Source organism: Corvus kubaryi, unplaced genomic scaffold, assembly GCF_017639235.1.
Source record: "Corvus kubaryi isolate FWS band 111438036 unplaced genomic scaffold, C.kubaryi_AGA036_p1.0 37396, whole genome shotgun sequence".
Classification (NCBI taxonomy): domain Eukaryota; kingdom Metazoa; phylum Chordata; class Aves; order Passeriformes; family Corvidae; genus Corvus; species Corvus kubaryi.
The window spans coordinates 6,650,303-6,676,516 of record NW_024581135.1 but is presented as its reverse complement, the minus strand read 5'-3'; the positions used below and the strand labels follow the sequence as shown (position 1 = coordinate 6,676,516).

At 39.4% G+C, this 26,214-nt stretch overlaps 1 protein-coding gene across 1 annotated transcript in view; it reads right to left on the bottom strand.

Moving 5' to 3' along the window:
• The window catches only part of NCKAP5 (NCK associated protein 5), a 380,196-nt gene extending 375,780 nt beyond the window's left edge, over positions 1-4,416 (bottom strand). The window contains exon 1 of the mRNA XM_042040728.1: positions 4,298-4,416. The gene's annotated coding sequence lies outside the window, so the exon portion shown is untranslated. The remainder of the gene's footprint in view (positions 1-4,297) is intronic.
• Between the last annotated feature and the right edge of the window lie 21,798 nt (positions 4,417-26,214).

The following is a 26,214-nucleotide window of genomic DNA, read 5'->3' as shown; positions in this document are numbered from 1 at the left end:
GATGATTTTAATGCTTAGGTGAGAGGCTGGAGAGCTGCCTGTTATGCCACCAACAAACTGTGCCAGCAATTTGAAGAAGGTTAATCTCAGTTTATCCACAGGCTCTGTGTGAGGCTTGAAATGATCTCTTTAAAGACTATAAAGAGAGAGTTTCACCATGGTGGTGAAGTTCTGCAGAGAACGGGCTGCCTCAGCTCTTACAAGCTCCCAGATTTGAAGGACAGCCTAAATCAGTATTTCCAGTCCCATGGCTTGGGTAATTCAAAGATACCTGTAAGTTTTTGCTTCATCACTGACTATTGCTCTTTTTTTTTTTGACCAGCCAATGACTATTGATCATTTCAGTTATCCTTATGCCATAAAACTGTAGGAAAAAAAAGGAAGTTTACCAAAGGACTGGCTCCACAAATACTTAGAGGTGCTCACAGGGCACTGCCAGCAACATATCTCTTGCAGTACACTCAGAAAATCCTGCTTACCTTCTACTATTTCCTACTGGAAATCATTCCTAGCAAAATTATACTCAGCATGATACACACATCTGGTATACATTACTCTTTCATTTAGGTTTTCCACTGGCTGTGTGAGAGGGTGTAACTATTTATATTACTTCAGTATTTCTTCTCTTCCTCCATCCATTTATTACACAACTTCTATGTTTAGTAATAATTATATGTCCTCACAACAACTTGTCCCCCAACTTTCCTGCATGTGATCCATGGAAAATACTGACCAAATCAATGACTAACAAAAGAAAATAGAAAAATTATTTTTTTTAAAATCCTGCAAACCCAAAAATCCCAGAACTGCTTCCCAGCAGGTTTTATTTTGTAATAGCAAACATTCTAAACGTTCAGAGCAAGAATTGGTCAGCTTGCTGAGGAACAAAGTTTACTGTTTGATGAAGGTGAAGAAACATGAGGGCTCTTCTAGCCACTTTCAGCAATCTCTCTATAAAGACACAGCGCAGTAGTTGCATTTGCTTTCAGTTCACAGGTCACACAAACTGTCAGACACAAATTTGGTGTAAACGATAAATTCTATTTGTAATTAGTGTCAGTGATTTTCACTTTTAATCTAGAAAAACAACCACTATCTTTTTGGCTTTTTTAAAGGTATTTTGTTCCAAGCTGTTCTGGTGTTTGGCAAATCCTTATAAAGACCATTAGACCATTGTCCACTGAGAGGCAAAATGCTGACATTCGCATCCCAGTACACTGCTGCCTCACATGTGAGGACAGACCAAGAGTTCTGGAGTGATAATGAGTTTAGGAAAGAACTGTGAAAGATGCACTAAAAGTACTCCAAGCAAACACACTCCTCCCAGAGTCTCCTATTGCAAATAGCTTATTTCTGTTCCTGTGCCAGGAGGATTGTGGGGCTCAGGCCCAGCTCCAGTGACCATGGCAGAGGATAGAGCAGCGGTAGGGAAACATGGGTCATGCAGCTCCTGCCACAGAAACCAGTGCCAAACCTCAAAGTTACCATGGCTGACACAGGGGAACAGCTCCCTTAGGCCAATACCTTCATTTGTACCTTGCCATACCTGAGGCATTATCAAGCATTAAGATACAGCGCAACATAAAAAGCAGAGGCCTCCATTCTCACAACTATTGGAGAATACCATGCACTTAGGAAAAATCCCCTTCTGCCCAGGTGGAAGGAATTTTGCTATTAGCTAGGTTTCAGGTTGGGTCAAACTTTCATCTTTATCCACTAATTAACTTGATATCTCTCCATTGCTGTACCACTTTCCTTAAATATGGGGCCAGGCTTCGTCCTCCAGAATTCCCTAGAGCACCAGAAGGAATAGTAAATCCTACCTAAAATTAATAGGTATTTTAATGTAGAAACCAAAGGGCACTTCACTGTTCAGGAAACCAGCAGAACAGCCATTCCCCTGTCCTATGGGCAGTATAACCATTGCAGACTCCATGCAAGGTTTTAAATAAAGGAGGGCATATATTCAGATACCCAAAAATTTCAGAGTTTGATCTGCCAAAGGCATGAAGTAGTAGTGGCTTTTACTGTAGCAGAATCACTGAGTAATACCACCCAGGGGAAAACTTGAAGCAAGTTCTCATCTGCTTGCCATTATAAATTATGTCGACCCTTCAGTCAGACTTATGTAATTTTCCCTGTGGAGACACACCGAAGTTGTACAACTTTTCAGCAAGTTATTCTGGGGAGAAGCCCAATAGAAACCTGCCTGTGTTTTGGCAGGATTTAAGGGCTAATATCCAAGGAAACAATCCAGAAATCCAGCTTTCCAAAGGATATTTAGCCTCGGGGACACCTAAAAACTTTTTAAGTGTTCCCAAACCATTTCATCCACACCTGTGCAGAAGTGCAGGGCAGTTTGGAAGGTTTCTTACACAGCTCCACCTAAGCTCCCCCAAGCTCCAGAGCCCAGGCAGCAGTGCCTGCAAGGCCAGTGAGCTCCCCAAGACACTTGCTCCCTGATTAATTGTGAAGCAAAGGAGGCTCTAATTTGCAAACATCCAAACCCCAGGCTAGTGCTGGTACAATGAGATCAAGAAGGAAATACAGATGGTTATTGCATCCTCTGCACCTGTTTGTTTGACCACTTTCTAAGCACCTCTCTTGCTTTCTTTAAGGTAACTGATATATCACATGAACCACTGGGCATAGGGGATACATCTGTCATTGCACATATGCATAAAGGAAAAGGAAATGACATGAAAAATGTTATTATTCCTGAGGACCTAGATACATCTTTTGATTTAAACTGAGTCAAGACCATTTAAGACAAAGGCTTAGTTTGAAACAAATTTTGTTAGCCCTGAGATTCCATTAGAGAAAGAAAACCATGGACTGGCTTTTCAATGAGTCTACATTTAGTTATCAGCTTCCTCATTTAGCAACTTTAGAAAGGAGTTATTTGGTCTTTTGTAATAATAAATTACTTATGTTTCACTGATTGTCTATAGATCTCAAAACTAATAAAAAAATCCATTTTACAATCAGTTAACTCTTGTTTGCACCCTCCTGTACCCTTACTGCTGTGGGGCTTGAACCAAACATTTAATGCTGCTATAGGCCAGGTGCTGCTCAAACTTATTGTATGTATACTATGTATTTCATAAGCACATAGACTTGCTTATTTCCATCATACTTATTGCTCTTAACATTGACTCTAATTTTGCAACAGTGACTGGGGATTAGTTGGACTTACCCAAACAAAGTAGTTTTAATCTATTCAATAGGTTACCCTCTGTAATAATTGTCAATTAGTAAGGCTTTTTAAAAGAAAACCAACCCCTCAACTCAGAGGTTTTGCGTGTTGATTCTCTTGAATATTTTGTGATTAACTGCATTACAGTTATTTTCAAAGCATATGTGTATTTGCCTTTATGTTTCATGACAAATGTGTCTAAAACTTGATTTTATAGTTGAATTGACATTTATTTTGGCAATAAGCTTAGTTCTTATGAGCCTGTCTTCAGCACGTGCTCTGTGCTACTTTCACATTAACAATTAACAAGGCACATTTAACTGAACCCCTACTGCTGCAATGTGATCTGTCACTAGAAACTTTGCAGGAGTCTTTACTCAGAGTTAACAAAAGTGAAGTCAAAACGGACTGACTGACTAGGACATGTTACAAGAGGAAGCAATCAGGAATTTCAAATTATTTCATATTAATTTTGTGTGGTAAGATACACCACCGGTAGAAAACAATACTTGTTAGTTTTGGAAAACATTTTTTTCCTATTTTATTTGTTACTTCCTGATTAAATTAAGAAAAACCTGAGATAACATAGGGAACACTTTTGATTCACCTGATTTCAAAGATTTGTTTTATACCAAAAGGTTAAAGACAGTGCCCTTCAATAAAATATTGCATAGAAAAAACCTCTCTGAACCGTCTATAAAAATTTTGTTTCCATTTCTAAAATCAGCACAATGATCTACTGGTTAAGATTAAATTTTGCTAAGGCATAGTAGAGGCAGAAAAATTGGAAATCTCACATCTAGGCAGATGAAGGCATGAGCATAAAATGCCTAGAAAGCACCAACATTCAAATACAGATGTGAATTAAAAAGTCTGTAAGGTTTCTGCATCTATAGGACATATTATCCACAGCGGCTGCACACAGCAACTTCCTGGGCAAAGTCTTTCACCTATTTACATGGTCTGTTCTATCAGCCAAGCTTTTTCCCAAAACATGAGGTTAAATCAAAAGTGTTAATGGCATCTTTCAGTGCTACTAGCTGTAAAACTCTTTTATAATATCATTTAAAGCATTAAACAAAAAAATCTGTCCTTACTTACAAGGCAAAGCAGAAAAGGAAGGTCATTCATTACACCCCATTCACTATTTTCTGTTTCATTCTGTAAATATTATAGTGCTACTGAGAAAAAATATAATGTCTAAGGTTCTCAGATCTTCCTTCAGAGTTTCAATCACTTGCTTCCCAAGAAGGGGTTTAACAAATACCGCACTGTTCTGTCAATATTTGTATGCAGCACCACATAGGGCAAGCTGCCAAACTTGCATGGTTTAAAGAGCCAAGGGTGGAAAACTGACACCCTAACAAACACACTCCCGACTTTGTCTCTTTTAAGGTGGTGGTAAAAGTGTCATCTTTGCCTCTGACTGCAGTTTTGGAAGGCTCTTTTGTTTGCTTGCTCTACTTCTCCAGAAATGCAGTATTTGATAATCGCTGTTCACTAAACTTCAGGGATTTGTTTCATGCTCAAACATTTCTTATGCAATTATAAGCCTTTTGCTCTCCACCAGCTGCACTTTAAATGTATTTTAATTGGCTGGAATTTAGAAGGAATCCATTTGGCAGTCATTTACATTTGAAGCACGCCCCTAGCAGCTGAAACAGACCCCAGAAGAAGCCTGATTACTTCATCAAAAGAAACTGCTTGAATACCCTCAACTCCTACATAACTACAGTGAACTCTATTGTATAGGTGTGGTGATGTAATTAATAATTCTCTGCTACGTTTTTGCTTATACTGGGACCAGAATGGATTATCAACCGATGCATTTAGGGAGTGGTCTCAGGTTTACAGCGCTCAGCATTAGTTTTCAAACATCACTGTCTTTCCAGAGAGGCCTTTCTTGTGCTGTTTCTCTATCTGATGTAGCAACACTGTGGCCCAAACAGTGGTATTATTGTTTCTATACTTGCAGCGCAGCAAGAATGTCACCAGCTGGATTTTTTTGTATAATATTATTTTAAAAGCTTCTAATGTGCTAGTTATTCATGGATCAAAGTATAAACTAAGTTTAGGACATTACATTAGGAATGGCTCAGTTTTCCATTTCTCTTTATTTTTGGGCTCCTAATGTGTATTGCAAGCCAACTTTGCAGACCTTGATTTAATGTAGTAAGTTCACCCTGGCCTGCAGTTTGTAATGCAGAGGTTTAAGAGTTGACAGCAGTAGGGAGAGCTACCAACAGCTGCTCAGAAAAAAAGAATGAGAAGACATTAAGGAGAGAGCCACAAGAATTCTCACTGTAAGATGCAGTATTTAGGATGAATGTAGTGACATTAACAGGTCAGATTTAAAAACAGAGAGACATTCCAAGTGGTGCTGATTGAACGCGGGGTATCTGAAAAACCCAGAGTTCTGCAATCCATGAAAGCTCCTGTGAAATTGTAACTGCTTGAGAGTTCACTTATCATCAGCGTGCCATGGAGGATGAAGGAGCAAAAGAAAAGGGATTATTCTCTAGCTGAAGTACAATGAGAACTGTTTTCTACATTTAAAAGGTGAATAGTTCTTGAAGGGAAGTTATGACAATACTTGCCACCTACAGAGAAAAGCAGCATTTCAAGTGCATTGTATGAAAAGGAGAAGGATTAATGCCACAGAGAGAGACCATTATACCATAGAAGAGCTGCATATTTTAATAATTTGACTCCATCCAGCTCTAGAAATTTCCATAGTTAACTGGCTTATATTCCTAAGAAGTGGAAACCCTCAGTGTACTGAGTTCTTAAGGGAACTTACTGGACAAGTTACTTTAAAAAATCTTGAAAACATGCAGAAATGGCCAAAGCAGATGATAAAACATGAGAAGCCAAATAATCTGTTATTTTTCAACCACCTTATGATACTTCACTGAGAGAGGTCCAAACAGCTCTCCAGACTCTGTTTGCACTGTTACGGTAACCCGGTGTACCATGCTCACTGAGTATTTCATCCTCAAATATATTCATGACATACAGAAATATTCTTGGTTTCCTCCCTTTGAAGGCACAATGCCTAAAACCAACCTGGGACAAGACCCCAGCTTCTCCATGCCATCCTGAATTTATAATTGTCCCATGCAGAGACACTTGTGGCCACAACCCTGACCAGAGCTGACTCAGGTTAACAGCTGGAAAGCACAAGGAAACATCCTAGATCTCTGAAAGCCAAAGAATACAGAAGTGGGGGCTTAAATCCAGAATTCTTTCACCCTCATCCAAGCAGGAACAGAAGATTAGAAGCTGCATACCTTTGTCTCATCTGTAGCCTACCAAAACAGATGACAAAACTCCAACTGAGTTCAAAAGGTGACAAGGAAGGGAGAAGAAAAGAAGAGTTGCAGAGCTATCTGTGACGTCAGCTATAAAGGAAAAGAAAATCCTATACCATTATATATACAAGCAAACAAAATACATCATATTTGAATTCTTACTCATGCATCATTGCAGACTTCACAGCTTTGCCTACATGACTTTACATGTTTGTTTAAAAAAAACATAAAATCTTCCTGATAGAAGGACTAGGGTGTAAACATCTGGGGGAGTATTAATAAGAACAGTGTGATGGATGAAGAGGAATTCTAGACAGGAAGGCAAATGACAGCAGGCGTAACAGCCTGCTCCTGTCCCCCTGCCTCTGGCAAGTGGCAAGCAGCAAACTTAGGAAGAGAAAGGTCAGCTCACTATTCATGCTGTCACTCTGGGAATCCCCTGCGTTGTCATGGACTGCGTGATGACAGCCATGAAGCCCTGATGTGTCCTTGACTCCTACAAGACACTGAAGACAATCAGCCATTATTTAGCTTCAATATCTATCTTCACCATTATTTAAATGTGAGACACTGGCAAATGTTTCCAAAGAAACCATACTGGTGTGATTTTCTAAAGAGGGGGACTGATTTATTTTCAAGCCTTATCTGAGATTCGAGTCACAACAACAATAAGCCTCAGAAAAGCTATACACTAAACTGATTTTCTGGTAGCAGCTCTGCAAGAAAACCCTTGGATTGACAAAACTTAAGCATGAGAAACATTTACTATTAAGACAGTTAATAGCCCTAAGCACAGGGGAAAGGAAAAGCGTTTCTTTGAAATTTCAGAAACTATTAAAAATAAAACACAGAGAGAAATATGGGTGCTATCAAAGGAAAGATAATCAATCCTTCAAACACAGAGGCACCAAGCAGTAAAGAATACTTCCACCATGCCTAATGGCAATTCTTTGCTGCTTTCCTTCCCTAGATGCACTTGGCATTCAGCTGGACAAGAGGGAAAAAAACCACATTACAGTCATACACACATGCAAAAATGAACTGTGGCAAAGGAGACACCCCACAGTGAAAGAAAAGCTGATGTGCTCTTGTGCAAACTCTATGCATCAGTGAACCAGATTCCAGTCTAACAGAACCATCTTCAGGAGATGTATAAGGCTATTAGTGTAACTGATACCTGGTTGAAAATGGAGGAGGTGAGAGGGATGAGAACAGAAGCTTGTAGGATTTATTAAAAGAGCAGCCCAGCAGAGTCTTAGTGAAACATATGAGAAATGACAAAAATGATGTCTCTGAAGAGGACTCTAGGAATAATATGTCACCCAGCCTGTATGCCAGAAACCAGGAGGTGGAAGTATTAGAACGAGGCTTATTGCAACCTTTTGAAAACCAGGTGAGAACACTGGCCACTCAATTATTTTTCTTTAATCCAGAGGTTGCCCACGTGAAATGCTCTGAAGGTAAGTAATTGGATGATCAGGCTCACCCTGGTCCTAACTGAAATAGGCAAGCAGAAGGAAAGTAGAGAATAAATTGCAGCCTTTGTGCTCACAAAGTGGGATTATCTCTGTACATTTAACATCATTTTCTGCCTCTCCATCTTCCTTCTATACATTTCAAGATTTCCAAATCTGCACAGACAAGTGTAGGATAACAGCAGAGTTAAGCTCCACTGATGTGTAATACTTTCCTAAGCATCACCCAAAAGGTGCAGCACATGCACAGCTCCCTCCATGCTTTGGTGTATGAGAAGGGATGTATATTTATTAGAATACATTTCTTTCTCTGACCTTCTTTTGAAATCTGGTTCTGCATCCCTTGCTCTCTTCCTTCAGGGAATTACATCCAATTCAGCCCTACATACACATAGGGTGTATCTTCATGAAGACCATTAAAAAACTCTGAAACTCACAGCATCGGTGCCAGGTCCTTGGCACGATTATACTTCACTGCACCACTTCTGCTGCACTGCACTTATCCATGCTGACATATCCCCAGTGGAAACAGGGTATAACAAAACCATGACCAGTTATGAATGTGTCTTATGCTTCTGACTAGCAGAGTTGAGGCCTTGTAAACAAAAGAATTTATACAAAAGATACCTTATTCTTTTTGGATGGCGGTGACCTGATTACAAGACCTTGATGCTGTGCAGTAGTACAGTGGGTGAGGAAGACACACACTTTCCCTGTGCATTAACACCTCACCTTCCTGAGAGCAACTGCAAGGGGTTTGGAGATGTTAGAAACCAACACCATCCCTTGCAGTAAGCAGCACTCTGAGAAATGCTTCCATGTCATCGGTCTGCTGGGAGTTCAAAGGTCATCTGTCTGTGACTCCTTTGAAGGAACAAAATCTCTGATATTGGAACTGGAACACAGGGCACGTTAGGGAATACCAGGAGCTGGGAGGACAGGCACTCTTTGATAGGTCAGTTCCCTGAAGATAAGCTGTATGCATGACTTTATCTCTCTGCTATCTGCTACACACACTCCTGCGATAAGGTATTTGCAGCACTACTACATTCTTCTAAGTAGGCCTCAGTGCTAAATATGGAAAAAAAAATTCAAAAAGTAACAGCTAGTGTCCAAGGTTAAATCCATACTGTCAGCAAAATTGGCTACATACAAAGTCATACTATTCAGCCTTAAGATAAATGTGGAAGCTTATCATGGTATTTGTGTCCCTGGGCTTCTTACCACAACTTCTCAATTTTCCCCCTCAAAATACTGTGACTTTCTTGTGGCCTCCTATCACTTGAAAAGGGAAAAGATATTTTAAATATGAGTTTGGATTCAGAGTTGATGGAATCATATGCTTTGCAAATCACTGCTGTCAGAGAAGGCAGTGATCTGTTCATGAAGAGGAGAATAAGACCAAACCTGGTTGATACAAAAAACTCCAGACCATTCCTTTGCACAGGCATGGCCTCAGAGTTCAAGTTTTCAAGGCAGAAGACACCAAAAGCTGTGGGATAATGCAACCAACTACAAACAGGTCTGGACAACACAACTGACTGGAGGGCAGAAGTAAACAGGGGTGGAGCAAAACCAATCCAAATTATGCAGCCTGCGTGGATGCACATTCACCTTCAGGGGAGTCAGTCTGCTGCCCTGGAGATGTGTCATCTTACAGTGAACAATATTTACTTTGATGCATAAAGACAAATGTCATTTTCAGTTGCTGCAAGCTGGCTTACCTTTTAACCAAGCAGATTCACATGTCAAGCTGTGACAACTTGAAAAGTAATACGAAAGAACTATAGAACAACTATATTTTTAAAAGGTATCAATGTGTCACTCCTCCCTTGTGGAAAACATATAACACCCCATTGTAGATATTTAAAATATTTTAAAGACCCACTGCTTTTCTAAGACTTCTCACTGAGGATTAACTTAAAAAAGTTGGGGGACACAGGGAAGTCCATGACTGTTCGTTCTTACTACTTTTGTCAGCTTAAGTTTCTTTTAACAGTTAGGTTGAGGAAGTCTAATGGATACTTGACACAGGATATCAAGGACCTCTAGAAAACTGAATGTTTTGTTTATGCACATTTCTAATTATCTCTTGTTCATAAGCACTCCCAGCTTGTAATAAAATAATGCCTGAAAGTTCATTTCAAGGACATTATTTTCAACAAATATCAGAAGTTATGACATTCTCATTAGCTTAATTAAGGTAAGACAACCTGCAAAGAGCAGGTGGTTTTTAATTAAACTATGTATTGGAACAGCAGAGAATAGTAATGTACAGTGTTAACCAGTGACACCGGTAAAATACTAATTTTTGTGAAATAAGGTTCTGATCCAGGACACCAGCCATACCAGCAGATCATCAGTGCTGGACCACCAGTGCTGGAGAATTTCTACATGAACACAGAATTCTAATACTTTCCTCTGATGGAAGAAAGTTACAGATCATACTTTAATCACTCAGGTTTTCACCACTACTTAGCAATTATTATAACAATGCATATATTAAGCACCTTGTTTCAAATATTCATTTAATAATAGCAATTGGAACTTTATACAGTATTAGAGGATTCAGCATCTAAACCTTCCCAGAAGGCAGGGATATAGTAAATGACATGTTCTCATAATGCATTTCGGTACTGTATAGATGGGACTTAATTAAAGGAAGACTTAATTAAAGCTTTTCTTCTCCAGAGACAGACAGGTAAAACATAACTTACTGTATTCTCAAGAACAAAAGAGTCTAAAATTGTCTTCACAATTACACAACTGTAGACTCTCAGTACAGCAAATGAGAAATACAGTGACAGTTGGGAATAAGTGTTGTTTCTATCTCTTCTCATTTCAATCTGAACTAATTTTTAATCCCTTGAAACAAAGCAGTCAGGTTCTATTCTGCTTAGTATAGAAAACTTGACTTCTGTAGCTTACTGCTAAAAAATTGTATAGGTGATTCTGCTCATGCTAAACTGAACTGCTTTCAGTGGTACACCACAAAAATCTACCTGGGTGGAACCAGCCACTTCAAAGTGTGTCCTTGGGCAAGTTACATAAATTTCTTGGTTAACAACTGGTTTTCTTTGTGGCAGTACTCACCACTTACGATCTGCAGGTATAGAAAACAGCACATCCAAGAAGCCACCACATTACTGTGCACTATATAAACTCAATGGTGGTCATTTTATGTCTGGTATGAGATCTCTGAGATGGTGGCTGGCCTCAGAGCCAGGTGTGATGCATGGGGAGAGACTGAAAAGAAAAAAGAAAAAACAAAACAAACAAACCAGCAGCACGTGCTGAAGTCAGGACTCTGCATGGAGCCACACATTGAACTTCAGTCCCTCTGGAACCCGAAGCACTGGTTCAGGGCTCTCTAGAACTCTTTCTGCCTACTTCTATTCTAATTTGTGCCTCCATCTCTTAAAGATGTTTGGCAATAAGAGTACTCTGAAAGGCTTACACAGGAAGCTCCCAGAGGAAGCAACCTACTCCTCTTTGTCTTCCAAGGAGCAGCTAAAGCTAAAGTGTGCTAAGGAAAGGTGCCCCCAGTCGGTATTTTCTATACAAGCACAGAGCCAGCAGCAAACACCCACCCCAACAGTGTGGGGCCTCCCACAGGGGCCCCCACAGTCACCTGTCATGAACTGGATGTCTCTGCAGCCCACCCCCACCACTGCAGGTGGGCAAGGGAAAGGCAGTCTGCCTGCTCAGAGCTCTCACCAGGTAAAACCGTCCATGAGCCATAGGTCTTGTCAAGGGAATATAACCAAGGAGAGCTGATTATTTTACATCTGCTTTAGGGCTGCTGTAGAACTATTCCCTTGGGCTAAAGGCAGGCCTAAAACAAGGTAGGAAAACTCCTTTTGAAAGCTAGTCAGTCTGTGTTAAAACATGAACTAAAATAGTGGAGCTCCAGGTGGCCTTAGGCTTGGCTGACAAGGTCTGAATGGCTGTACCAGGTGTTGCATGAGTGCAAGTGACTGGATCTCCGTGCAGAGGATTTGTGCCCTCAGCAGTCACTGTGCAGAAGTTGGTTTGGGTTCCAGGCTGATGTAGAGGGAAAACCCAGCTTATTAAGGCAGAGCTGGGCCAGGGATCACAGCCATGAGGCGGAAATGAGAGAACGGACATCTGTCAGTCAGCACTGAATTACTGTCATTGTCTCCTCTTTCAGTTCCTTGCTCTGCAGAATGGGATAACCTCCTCCTCAAATGACTGTGGTAGAAAGAGGCAAGGAATTTAGCTATGAAATCCTCTGCTGGAAGCACTTACAGAAGCTGAACATTTTATTATTACTTGAGAAATATCATTCTTTTAAAAATCTATTCTAGACACACTGCTGTACTAAATTGTCCTGAGCATAGGTGATTTTTAGCAGAATTTTCTTTGTTTATAGGGACATGGGAAAGAGAGTGGGACAAAGAGTTGCAGCATGACTAGTAAACAGATCCAGATTTTCTGAGGTCACAAAACTAAAGCAGGACACAGAGCTCTGTAAGATCTTCCAATTGCTTTGCTTTTCCTCCAAAAGTCACTGAAGCTCTCTGAGCACAGCAGAGAATGATATGACCAATTCTCCTGCACAAAATAATTGTGGTTGAATTCTGAACAAACAGACCTCTGTAGGATAGCGCTATTTACAATTACTCATATTAGTGAACATGAGCATATATAAACACTCCAACCAGAACAAGAGCATTTTGGTCAATGAACCAGCAAACAACAGGAAGAAAAAGGCAAGATCATTGCCGAAAAAAAGGATGAGAATAAAACAGCCAGTCTGGGAAGAAGCAGCAAGTTTGACATTTCAATTTATCTGACCTGAAATTCAGGTTTAAGGTATTTTTTCCTTCTTCACATTATTCCTCCATTTTCTGAGGCCCTTAGGTGCTATAGTATGGGCAGCTGAATTTGCTCTTCTGTTTCTATTTCCAGGATAACAATAAGCATTCATCAGATCAAATCTGATTTGTGCCAGCACAGATTTTGCCCTGTGCCTCCTTAACCACACAGCCTGCAGATGGGTTTTATCTAAGTTCAAAATAATATAATGGATTACTTAAAGCATCTCCTGATGACAAAGCACTTTTAAGCATATTCATGGTGTAGGACTGAGAAAGGACAGCTGGACGTCTGCAGGAACAAATGTGGGGTTTGTTTATAGCCAGAGTTTTCAGAGCCTCAGCAGTGATGCTCTGAGTCAATGCATCCTCCAGCTACCCAGGTCAGCACCATGTGTGTTGAGGTCACGTTAACCCTTCTGCACTTGCAGCAGAGAGTAAAACACAGTGTTCCTGCAAATGATTGCTTACACCAGCTTTCCACTCCAGAAACCTTGTATGAGGGTCTTGTGTTGATAACATACTGGCAGTGAATCAGACCCTGAGAATTTGACAGCAGATCAGCACTTAAATTTTAAACTTACTGCCCAGCTGTGGACTTATTGAATCTAAATAAACTGCATGTCTAAGGCAGTTTTCTTCCTTGCATGACAAACCTTGGTTGCTTTTAATCTGATCCCCAAATAGACCTCTCCCATTTGCATTTAGCCAAATATTTTGCTGTAAAACTTTAACAAGGGGAATGATGATTCACCTGAATTATAGCTATACATCTGCAGTAACTGTTTGCAAGGATGCTTGGATACTCAACACACCCATGGGATGGCTTGCAAAATAATCCACAGGAATGTACATTAGAAAAACACAGCCATAAACACAGCAAGATGAAGGTTTGACTGGAAACCAGTCAGTTAAAACAAATATTTTTGCACTGAGCTATTAGAATCACAATTAAAAGGCGTTCTCTTCACTATGAGGCACATAAAAGAGATTTTTAGCTCTTAGATCAGTGAGTGCATTCTTAAAAACTGCAAGCACAAGGGGCAGATAAAGAGCCTGAGCCCAGGTCGGCCTTGTATCACACATGAAGATTGATTGAGGCAGAGCAATTGCAATAACAAGCATTTCAATCATGCCCTAGGCCTCGCTAGAAAAGCGCTTTTAAAAGGCAACAATAGAGACACTACTGCTGATACAGGAAAACTCCAGTGTGTATCATCTGGATCTCCCAGATGCCAGGCTGTGCACTCACGATGGATTGACTTGTCTATACCACGAGAACACGTGGGGAGCATTTCATTGTTCTCTTCCTCTGCCACTATTCTTTGGACTCAGCCCCCACAGTAATTGGGCTGCACCAGGCCTCAATGGCATCATGTGACTTCTTTCCGTAGCTCTCATCACCATGTTCTGGTTATTACTTTTCTTCCAAAAAATATTGTACAGGTTCTGCTTTTCATGACTCAGAAGGCAGCTGAAAATGAGGACGATAAGCCTTAATAACCCTAGCAGATAAAATGTATTTGATATGCTATCTTTATTCTACTGTCATGTTGCAATTAAAAGGAAAGATGTGCCACCTCCTTCTTCCCAATTAAAAATCTCCAGATGGAAGCTGACTGGGCATGCTGTAGGGGAATAAGGAGTCACATTCATCCAAGAAGATAGTAATGCTTTTTGTCTACAGCATCAAACTAGTAGTCTGCAGGTGCAGAATGGGAATTTACAGAGATTCAGCAAAGCTTTTATATAGAAGAGGCACACACTGGATGGAAAATATAATAGATGGAGGATAGATTCATTTGGTCAATGATCAGAGAGACCCCAGAACTACAAATCACTGTACAAGTGATGCCACAGCTTTGCAGCACATTGGTCTTTGAGGATTTCCAGGTTGTCTGAGCTGTTTCCATTCTGTATTGTGGGATGGATTCTATCTGTCATAATTCCTATTTATTCTGGCTGTACAAGAACAAAACAGTGCACATTTGAGGTACTTGGTGTCATTTCTTAGAAAAAAATGCAGAAAAGCTGACCAAGTCAAAGAATAATAAACTAGATTTGGGAGAGGAGAGAGGAGAAAAAGCAATGTTTTATAGAAAAGGATCTTGTGGCACTGGAAGAATGCTGTAGCAAAAAACAATGCCCTGAGTGGAAACTAGAGCTTTGATAGATGAATGAGAGGAATGGTGGGCTGCTCAGAGTTGCATGATGAAGAGTTCTGCTCCTTCTGCTCCATCACCTGTATCCATGTCATCTCCTAGTGCAGAAAGAAGAATCTCAGGGCTCTGGGTTGCTGCTGATTTAAAAATAGATCTGCTAACCTGTGGTTTAACAATTATAAGCAAAGAGTGTACAATTTGTTAAGTTTCAGGCCAAGTTTAGTCATATTTCCACACCACAGCAAATCCACCTACCCCTCTGGCATGAAAATGAGAGATCAGAGAATCAAGAACAAACATGTACTACTGGAGGAAGCACATTACATTTTTAAGCTCAGATGCTTAAAAGTTTTCACTATAAAGCAGTTAATGATGGGCCAAAACCCCAAAGGTTTTTTATCCTCCTGCCCCAGCTGTCAGCTTCAGCTACAGATGAAACAGGATCCTGATTCAAGCTCCATAGATAAGGCCAGCAAAACATGCAAAGTTGAGATCATTCCCACAAACACTGGTAAATTCCTTACACACAAGACCATGGTGCTTCTTAGCGTTCCTTTTCTTTTCTCCTGTTTTACAAGCAGCAAATGTACCAAATTTTCATAGTTGTGCCTGGGAAGCTGTTTCCATAAATCTGTGAACTTGGCCCAAGAGTCAAAGGCCTTAAAGCAATTGTGGTGAACTGAGAAAAGAGCAAGTGTTACAGTGGACATCTGATGGATGGAAAGCCACCCCAAGTGCACGCAGGGGTGTCACCAGGGATATTCCCATTAAGTGGACTGGTATTGTTTCCTTCTATTGATTTCATTACCCACTTGATTTCAAACAACATGTTGTAATACAGTTCTGTAAACAAAATGCTTGTATTCGTATTGCCTGACCCTGTGAAATCCGTGGAAATTATTATTTTTACTAAAAAGCACAAGAAAACAAAACTCCTGACTTCCTCAAACTGTGAAATTTGTACCAAAACCAAGATGATAAATTTATGTGTCTCAACATAAGATCTGATAGATGATTTACTGATTAGTTCTGAGGGAGCATAGAGAATAAAATCACTTCCAGGATTAGAACATGAGTTTTGGACAATGAAAAGTATATCAGTCATCCATTCCTCTGAAATAAGTGTCATTCATCTTAATATGCATTCCTGTCCTCTTGCTTAATTTCAGTTGGAAAATAATCTGGTAAAACTTGGTATATTTTTTATATAAGCTAAGCAGTGAAAGAATTATTTGCTGTGAGCATTACTTAAGACTGAATATGTAGTATTTTTTTTAAAATGTGGGTTAGGATGAAGACTATTTTTTTTTTCATTTTGCACATACCAGATCTACAAAGGAAATAAAACACACTTTTAGAATTCCAGGGTGTACTTTTTAAAATCTTCAACTACATGAATGCTAGTGTTCTTCATCTTTGAAAAAAAAAAGAAATTAAAAAAAAAGACAGGTTATTAAGTGATTTAAATCACAGCAGAGCCTACAACTGACTCAACAACCAGCTGTGAAAAGAGCTAGATTCTAGATGAAATGGACTGTGACATATTTACAAAAGAAAGTAAGGAACATAACCTTCGACTTTCCCTTAGGCCTCATAAAAGAGGTTCAGATGTGATTTAAGAGACCTGAGGCAGTAAGGTATCACAGAGCATAGCAGACTTGTTTGATGAAAAATAAAATTAAAAAAAAACACAGATAAACCCGCCAAAATTTAATTACTTAAAACATTACAGGCTCAATTATTTGCAGTTAATTATATATCATTCATTCTCTCTTCTTCACCCATTGCAAACAGTGTAAAAATCTATTACTATATTGATGTGATTCCATGTAAAGTATTCTTGAAGAAGAAAAAAAATTTAACAATTAGAAGTACTCTTTGCAGTGAGTTTAGGGCAACAGCAAGTAAACAGGAGTCCTGCTCTATCCCTCTGGCAGTGAAGTTCAGACCTGCACCAAAACTCTAATTGTGCCTGCAAGAATGTTTCCCAGTACAGTGTGAAAAACTGAGGGAAAACTAGAGGGAAATTCAGAATTTACTTAATGATAATTTAACTACTTCCTTTCTCCATAACATTCCCCACCTCCTTAGTGCCTCACACAATGAAAAAAGCACTAAAATGCATGGGCTCCAATCAGCTTCCACTGAAGACGGGCCTTGAAGCTTTTATTTACAGTAAAAAAGGCACCACTTGTATCCCCATCTCATCACATGCTTTCATTCCAGATGGACCTTTTGTACATCTGCTTGTTCTTTTATTTCTGTTTATTTCAATTATCTTAATGTAACCCTCTCCATTTCTGCTTTACTTACACAAAATTTCACTAGACCTATGTTACCCATGGCATCTTCCCCCTTCTTCCAGTTTATCAGACACCAACACAAGCCTTCTGAAAAACCTGATGTTCCATAAGTTATTTTCATGTTTAGTGAAGAGGAAAAAAGAAACTGAGAAGCAAAAGGAAAAAAAGAAACTGAGAAGCAAAAAGAAAAAAAAACCAGTCAGGTGCTCTATGAATCATGGTGTGGTTTGAAGTCTGAATTCCTTAATAATAAGGGTTTTGCTGACACATAATATTTTTATTTGCCTTCAGAACTGTCTGTGTTAATAATGAGTAATTCCACTTGAAAAATATTTACATTAAAGTATTTATTCTTATGTCACAGGCATAGATAGTGTCTTCTTTAAAGGGAAAGAGCAGCCAGGAAATGACTAATGCTGCAGCCAATTTTAATGTGCTGCCCTGGGATATCCTACCAGAAATCTAATACACACATGAGGGCTATGACTCCATCCTCAGCCACCACCACTTGGGAGACACAAGGCTGGACTAACCCTCAGGATTTGGACACTACACTGCATTCAGTTACTCAGTCACAAACCTTTTAAGAGTTCCCAGCACAGCGATGGTTTTCAAAGCCAGTTCCAGTGTGGCCTGCAAACACAATTTAGAGTTGTGTATAACATTTACAGGATGAACTAATACCTCAGGCAGAGAACTATTTGCCATATTTCACTAATACCACACCATTTTCCTGTACCAATCCTAAATTCACTCTACACAGACATTCTCATTTGGAGACAGAGGGAATGCAATGCACTGTAATGTGGGTGAAGGGATTAATGGTCTCTTCTGGAAAGACTGTCTGTGGAGAACAGAATAATTAAGGGCTATGCTGATTGATTCTAGATGTGAGGCAATAAGGGCTGTGATGACTCTGAACTCAGAACTATGAAGACAGCAAAGCTCAGGAAAAAGCTGAACTGGGCATTAGCCAATAACAGTTAAGTTGGGAATCCAAAATCAAGCTTTCAGACCAATTTTTACACCTCATAGAAAAAAAATCTGAGAGAGCAGGGCAGTGAAAGTAAAACAGCAGAAGCCTTACAGAGTGCAATTCCTACTAATTATTGTCTCCAATAATATCTAATCACACTTTTTAAACACCAATTTGCATTTTACTAGAGAGTTTGTAAATTACATGGTAAGATTAGAAAGATCTTTACTGATGCCTTTGTTTGCCAAAGCATCCAAGAAGTCTTTGTGTCAGTTTAAAGATACTCAGTTGTAGGTAAAAAATAGAACAGCATCCCTTTGCATTAGGTCTAAAAGTTAAACTTTAAATGGTTTACAGTGGTTTCAAAGCTGCCAATTGCAATTGAATGTATCCTTCTGGAAACAAAATTGTTGCCTCTATGAAAAATCTTGCCCAGAAAACTTTTTCCACTTGGTGTTTGCTGTAAAAGGGCTGCCCAGTTCAGGCAGAAACAAGCTTTTCTGAGAAGCTGGGAAATTGTAGTTAAATAGCATATAGAGTGGACTAGAAGGGAACTTCCCAATGATGAAAACACGGAGTAAAGACAGTGCAATGTGCTGCTGAGCACCAAGAGCAAAAGGTTTCCCAACATTGTCAAAAGAGGTTGTAGGCAAACCCACCAGACTGAGGTGCTGAATGTGACTCTGCCTATAATACTGATTTAAAACTGATAACAGAGAAATAAAACTAAAAAGAACAGAATAAAACATTACTCACATCATGTATTTTTTCTTCACAGCTGTAGCCAAAGATGAACACCCCAGGAATTCTGCAGATGTCTCCCTTAAATTCCTAACAGAAGATAAATATCTCCTGGGACTGAAATAGAACCAAGCAGATAAATATTTCAGGTTGAAAATGCCCAAAGGAGTTTGCATATCTTCAATACCTCTTTGGAGTCTCTGACCATGGGAGACAGCAGTGAAATTCAGTGTGAAGCAAAGCCACATAACAGAGCCACAATTAAGATGTGCCTTAGTCTCTAAAAATTCTGGCTTCCAAACACAGCAGGTTCTCTGTTTGCTTTGCATAACTGAAGGAGAAAATCCAAACATGATACATCACTTTCCCTTTTGAACTTGCACTTTTAAACATTTCCAACAGCCTTTGCAGGAGGCAATCAAGGAACTAATGAGATCTCTACATATGGCCTTTGGATGTTGTGGCCATTGTGTGCCCCACAAGCCACGGTGCCTGCTGTACATCACTCCTTAATGACATCTGTCCCCTCGCAGGACAACCCACCCAGCAGCACCTATGAGCTGGGGGGCCAATTGTCTCTGTTGTGGCTGGGGACAAAAGGTTGATGTGGGCACTATTGATGTGGCCCCGTGACAGATTGTGCGGCACAGCATGGGCTCCTGGCACCATCCTCTGCTCCGAGCGTCCTCCTGAAGACAGTGGGTGGAAGACAGAGTGTTTTTCCATCAATTATCATTTCTAAACTTTGAATGGATAAACTGTGCAAAAAACTTTTGCATTTTGTCAGTGTTCCTGCCCACAGGCCACCCAAAATTGTCCTGGTTGTTTTATAGGCACGGAGCAGGCTGCCTGTTGTGCACAACATGTACAATGGCCTGTCTGACACCTTGGTTGTTGGCAAGTTGTTTATTTGACCACTTGCCCATGGTTACAAAGCACATCCTCACATTGTGCTACTTTTATAAATGTTTCTAGGCCTGCTTTTTAATAGTGGCCATTCTTTTTCAAAAGTGAGTAGTCCACAGTGCTCTTAGGGGAACAAGAGCTAGCAAAAGTACAGGCCTGCTTCTCTAAATCTCTGACAGTTTGCTTAAGAGATGGATGAATTTAGCAAAGCTGGAAACCATTGTTTCTGAGAAAGGTGACATGAGACAGATGCTAGTCATATTCCCTATTTTTTTCCCTGAGACACACAAATGTGAGACTGAATTTTCCTCTTCCATGATATAATATGCAAACTCTTGTTTGTCTTGAAAAAAAAGCTATTTATGTTTTTCCAGGGAAAAATATACAAAGACATGCCTGAATATTGCCACAGGCACCTTTAATGAAGATTTGAAAGACATTTCAAATGGAAACCCTGGCAAACCTTTCCTCCTTCCCAAAACAATCAACTGCCAACAGCAAATATTTCTGCAGGCAAACACTTTTCTGCTCTAGAAAATTCATCCCTATTAGAAATCTCCTTCCCCAAAGGCCTGGTAAAAAGGGTTTAGAAAGCTCCATGAATATTGTCAAGTGGAGGCTGCACTTTGCCTTAGGGCCAGAAGGGAGCATTAGATCATCTCATCTAACACCTGCATTAAAAAAGAAAAAAACAAAACCCACACCACAATAGAACAACACAAGAAAATCCCCAGAATTTCACCCACTCACTTCTGTATACAGTCAGCAAAATGTGCTTAGTTAGCAAATATCTTCGACAAAGTCATTCCTTTGCCCTTGATCATCAAGAAATAGAGGCTCCATTCAGCAGTTTCAGCAGTTTCCATATTTGTATCTCTATGGAAAAACAACATTATATATCTCAAGAATTACTTCCCAGTAGTGAGCTCCCCTGTTCTGGTACTGGTAAATGTGTTGGTATCTCTCAAATGCCTCCCTGTGCACACAAATTCTGCATCTCATGGGGATATACCTGGACACCAATAGGTGGATGTTATTGTGCAATATTGAACATATTAGCAATTTAGGAGCCAAGCTGTTATAAAGTTTGCAGTTTGCCCATCAGTGATTGCACTGTGCTGAATGTGTAGGGTGGACATATATTCTATGGCTATTGAATATGTTCTGTGGGTATTGAGCCTAAGCCTGAATTTGGAGACAGGTTTTGATTGATGTTGAACTACATTGATTTACGTTCATCTGTAAAGCCAAAGGACTCCAGCTGTTAGAGCTTCTGGGTATGGTTTCTATGTTGCCCCTGCTTATGCAGAAATCTTGTATTTTTATCTCATAAAAATAATTCTTAAACACAAAATCAGACAGAAAACACATTTCACTACATAATTGTTTAAAAGTTATAAAAAAATGTTTTAAATTTCTAATAAATTCATATCTTACGACATCCAGATTAAAAATCACTGGCACTGGCATATAAATTTCAAAGAAAATTTATGTTAATATCTTATGTATTTAACATTGTAGCACATTACTGAAAAGTTTGCTAGAACTTCCCAGTTATAATTCTTTACATGTTCTTTGCCTACCCTTGTTTGCTGGAACTTTTCCCACTTGGGGAAAAAAATCCAGATTGGAGTTTTGTTCTCTGTTTATCAGCATATGATTATTTTGGCTCTGGGTCTGTATAGCTATGTTGGTTTCCTGCAGTATAAAGAAGGAAAGACATTTCTGCCTTTTTGAGCGAAATTGTAATGGTAATACAAAATGACATCCATTGTCCTCATTAAAAAAAAGATGAAAAATAATGAGGAGATAAAAGGAGAAGCAGAAGTTTAACCAGGAATAAATCCAACAAAAATGGAGGAATGAGAGCTTTAGGAATGGTATTGTGCCATAGATTGCAGAGTCAGCACAATTAAAGCTTGTGTTTGGGTGCACATGTGACATTGCACTGAATCATTGTCCAGCCAGGGTCACTGGGAAGAACCTTTTGTGGGATTGGCCTGCACAGGGTCAGATCTGACACTTAATTAACAGCCTTAATAATATGAAAGCTTTGTTTTGTCTATTGTGAATGGTTTTGCCAAGAGAAGAGCTAAAGGATGACAACACCTGAAAAAATCCTCCCAAATTACACTCTTCCCTGAGTGATAGTCTCACTCACAGGTTTATGCTGTTTGTCTTCAATAGCTGTAAGGATTTCAGAACAACCAGTGCCAGTTACTTTTGAATTTGCATCCTTGACCATCCAAAGATAAGGAAGCATTTTGCAAACACTGGCTCTTAATCATTTGGGGAAATCCATTCATCCTCAAACACCACCCATCTGAGGTACATAAGGAAAATTGCTTTCTCCAACACTGATGCACACAGACGTTCTTAAGGAGAAACATAGATGAACTTTTATACCATACAGCCTTCTTATCTCTGCATAGCATCATCATAAGCTTTCTCCTGTGTCAAGAACTATGCTAACCATTTGCAATAGGCAGATGTTTTTACTCCGGGAGAAAAAAAAATAAAAAAAAGATTTACTGGTTTGCTATAATTTATGGAAGAAACTTCATCATTATAGAAAAGACTTCATCTTTCATAGCTAGAAAAAAAAAATAGCATCATGCTCTCTTTTCAGATGCCTCCACTGGGAGGCATCCCTCAACACCAGATAACACTGGCAGGCGTAAGATGAACTCTAGTCCCCTCCAGGAGTGGAAGAGGAATAGAAGCTTAGACATAAGGATTTATAAAATTGCTTGAGGAGAGAAACTGCAATTAGAAGACATATGTTTAAAACAAATCTTAGAATTTGTGAAAATCTGCAGAGCTGAGGCACCTATCTAAGGCTAAATATATGCTCAAGTATTTTATTGATTTAGGACCACAGTTGGGAGGGAAGAGTTTCTTGTGAGAGTCAGCTCAGGCTCCCAAATGTCTGTCAATGCAGAAATTAGAAAGCAGCTACACATTTGCACATTACATTCATGTTCTGTTCTAAACAACCTGCACTGACTTCAGGCTTACAGCAAATCTTGCTCAAAATCATATGCTAGCAGGAGAAAGAAGTCACTAGTATAAAATTAGGGACTCAACATTAGGAACATATCTGTGAAAACCTACAGGAAGATACTGCTTCCTTATAGTACTAAACAGATCATTTCTGCAGTTCCTACGTTAGAACTCTATAAAGGCAGTTCAGCACTTTGCACACAGCATAGTAATTCCCCACAAACAGCTACAAGATGAACCAGATCAAAAGAACCCATTTACATGCACAGCAGTTGAAATTTCAATGGGTATCAAAGCATTTAATAAATTACAGCCCATGATAAACAGACAGAATAGATGGTGAACTGTGTTGTAGGTTCCTGGACACTGCAGCAAATCTCCCACAGTCTCTTCCAGGAAGATAAAATAGCAGATAGGTGGTTAGAGTTAATTCCGTCTACTACAGTAACAGCTACTTATCCAAATTAATGAATAAATTAATGTTAATTTCAGTCCTGTTGCAAACATACACACATGGATCATCAATATTAAATTGTTTACAGTTGCAGAAAGCAATTTATTATCTGATACTGTATACACAGAGAATAATCTCCTCTCCTTAGCTAAATAACTTCCCCTCCGGCTGGAAGTTTGTGGGTTACATGAGGTTATATCTCTTCTGACATCCAGACACATAGAGAAGATTTTGTTATTGTTGGGAACACAAAGAATGATCACTTTTAAAGAGCCTGACACAGGTGGGGAAAGTGGTCTGTTCTGAAGATCAAGTAATTACAAAAAGCCCCTATCCATGAAGAGCTGTATTCAGCTAAACAATTAAGATCATATTGTCTTCCTTCAGTCTTAACTTGCTAATTATCTTATATTGGCCTCTTAGAAATATTATAGTTCAAGTGAAGTGATCAGAGCTCACTGAGTATAGACCAGCTGTGGATTAAAGATGAATTAAAGTTTTAATTTAATTAAAGGTTAATTACAGACTATGCATAAAGAAATCTCCAGACCAGGTGCCTGTCATCCTATCTGAGCATGGCTATTAAAGTCATTTCTACAGCTTTACTTTCAAATCTTTATACATAACATCAATGTTGCAACTCTTCTCCAAATCTTTTCAAAGTGCCAATCCACTGTCTCATTTTTACTGCTTTTCTCCATATCCAGCTTTGTCAGACACAATTTATTCTTATGAATCAGAAATGGTAGGTTTTGTCAGCTGGTATTTCTCCAGATGTCTCACATCTTTATTAATGTGTCCAGGATATTGCCTGCCAGTAAGATTAGGCACATAAACCTGTAAGTGTTTGTCTCTTGCCCCTCCCAATGGCTCCCATGCTAACATGTCTCACCAGCAAGGTCAGCCAGAGAAGGCACATGGAGAGCTGTTCACGTCACACGCAAGGTATTTTTTCACTCATTCAGTGACCACAGTATTTTCAATTTTATATATTGAAAACATATTTCTACTGGCACAAAGCCTGCTAATCCAATGGTGAAATGGGAATGAAACAGTTATAAATAAAGAAAGGACAGAGGAAGAAGGGAAGATTTTTCCCACACCTATCATTTGAAATCTCATCACTGAAAGAAAATCTCTCTCTGTCTTGCAAATGCTCTTTTGTGTGTGGTGGATTTCAAGTTGCTACTAGTCTTCAGGTTATGCCCTGAAAGGAGCTGGAATAGTAGAAAGAGCAAGATGTGACAAGACAGCTGGCAGGAATCCAGAAGATATCATTTGCACTGTGTAGATTTGAGACAGTTTTAATGCTGGGGATAACCTACTCGGGGTTGAAGTCTTAGGCATTCAAATAGTATTTATGCTAAGCTTTAATGCACATTTCTGTAAGGGTGGTGTCATTGCCATCTTTACAGTTGCCTTAGACCAGGCAACACCGGAACAACAACAGTGTTAACTACACAACAAATGTCAGTCCTTGTGTCCTTTGAACTGAAAGACCTCAAGTACGTTTAGAGACAGCATGAACATAGCAGAAAGTTCAGTATGAATTATCTGCTTATAAAAAACATTGCTGGCACTAGACAGCTACATAAAATCTTCATCTTCTTCTGCTGCTATTCCAAATTCAAGCTTGCCTCAATGTCATTAAATAGTTTTCTTTCAAAATCTAAGACTTTATGTCATTTTGGAGTACAAAACAACATGTCTGTGCTTGTGCAGGTGCTTCCCTCCTCTCCTCCTCTGAATGTTTGAAAACTCCAGCCACAGATATCTCCATACAGATGGACTAAACATCCTTGCTATGGCCACACAATTTTGTCTGTTCATTCAGTATGCTATGAGGGAGGTTATTTAGTTTATCCTAAAGGATTTCATCAATATTTTTGAAAACTGTGTTAAATGTAACTTTACACTGATTACCCTTGATCTTCTGTACACAACAGCCCTCAGAAATTCCTTCATTTCTTCCTCTCATTTTCTCAGAAGGGCTGACCATTCCTTGATGACACTCCATCACCTACCACTGGTAGCCTTTACCCCTCACATCCTCCTTAGCTGGTTGCTGCACTAGCTGATCTCTCCATTATCCTTCCTCACATTCACATTCTTCCTCTCATTAACCTCCTCACAAAAGGGCTTGCTGTTTAGATCCTCTTGGGAATTAGCTATCTGCAACTTTCAGGCTTATCACCAGGCTCATCCCCCCCAATAGTCTCAAAATTAAATTAGAAAACCCAGGACTTTCTTTGATTTCCTCTCCTCTCCACAGATATTTCTGTCCACAAGGCTTATTAAGTGCTCTTTCATAGCAGCTGCACAATTCCATAAATCCTGTACCCTGTATGCTTGTTTGCCTGGATGTCATGTATGTCATGTTTTCAAATTTGATTTCCTCTAATGCTGCTATTTCAATCTTCCTTATCCTTACCAGAAAAATAGATGGAGATGTCCCCTCTTTATTTATATAAGCACTAAAAAGCTCATATAAATTCTCACACACAGAAATTTTCTGGCTTGTACTACTTGCTGGACTTCTGAACACAGTCTGTTGTACTTTCAAAGCCCTCTCCCTCAGACAGATCCTAAATAAACATAACCTGTGACCACAGGCAGAAAAGAGGTGCCAAGGCTGACAGCAAAAAAAGCCTCCTGTAATAAACCCTGGAGAAGGATTCCACAGACAACCAACTGCTACCAGTTGAGAGCACCATACAACATAAAAAATCTACTCCACAGACAGCCTTTGTGCAACCTCCCTTTTCTAACCTCCCTTTCCACTGCATAGAGGGACTGGAACAGCTTTCTGCTCCTCCTCTTAAAATGAGCTTGTGAAGGATCACGATTCA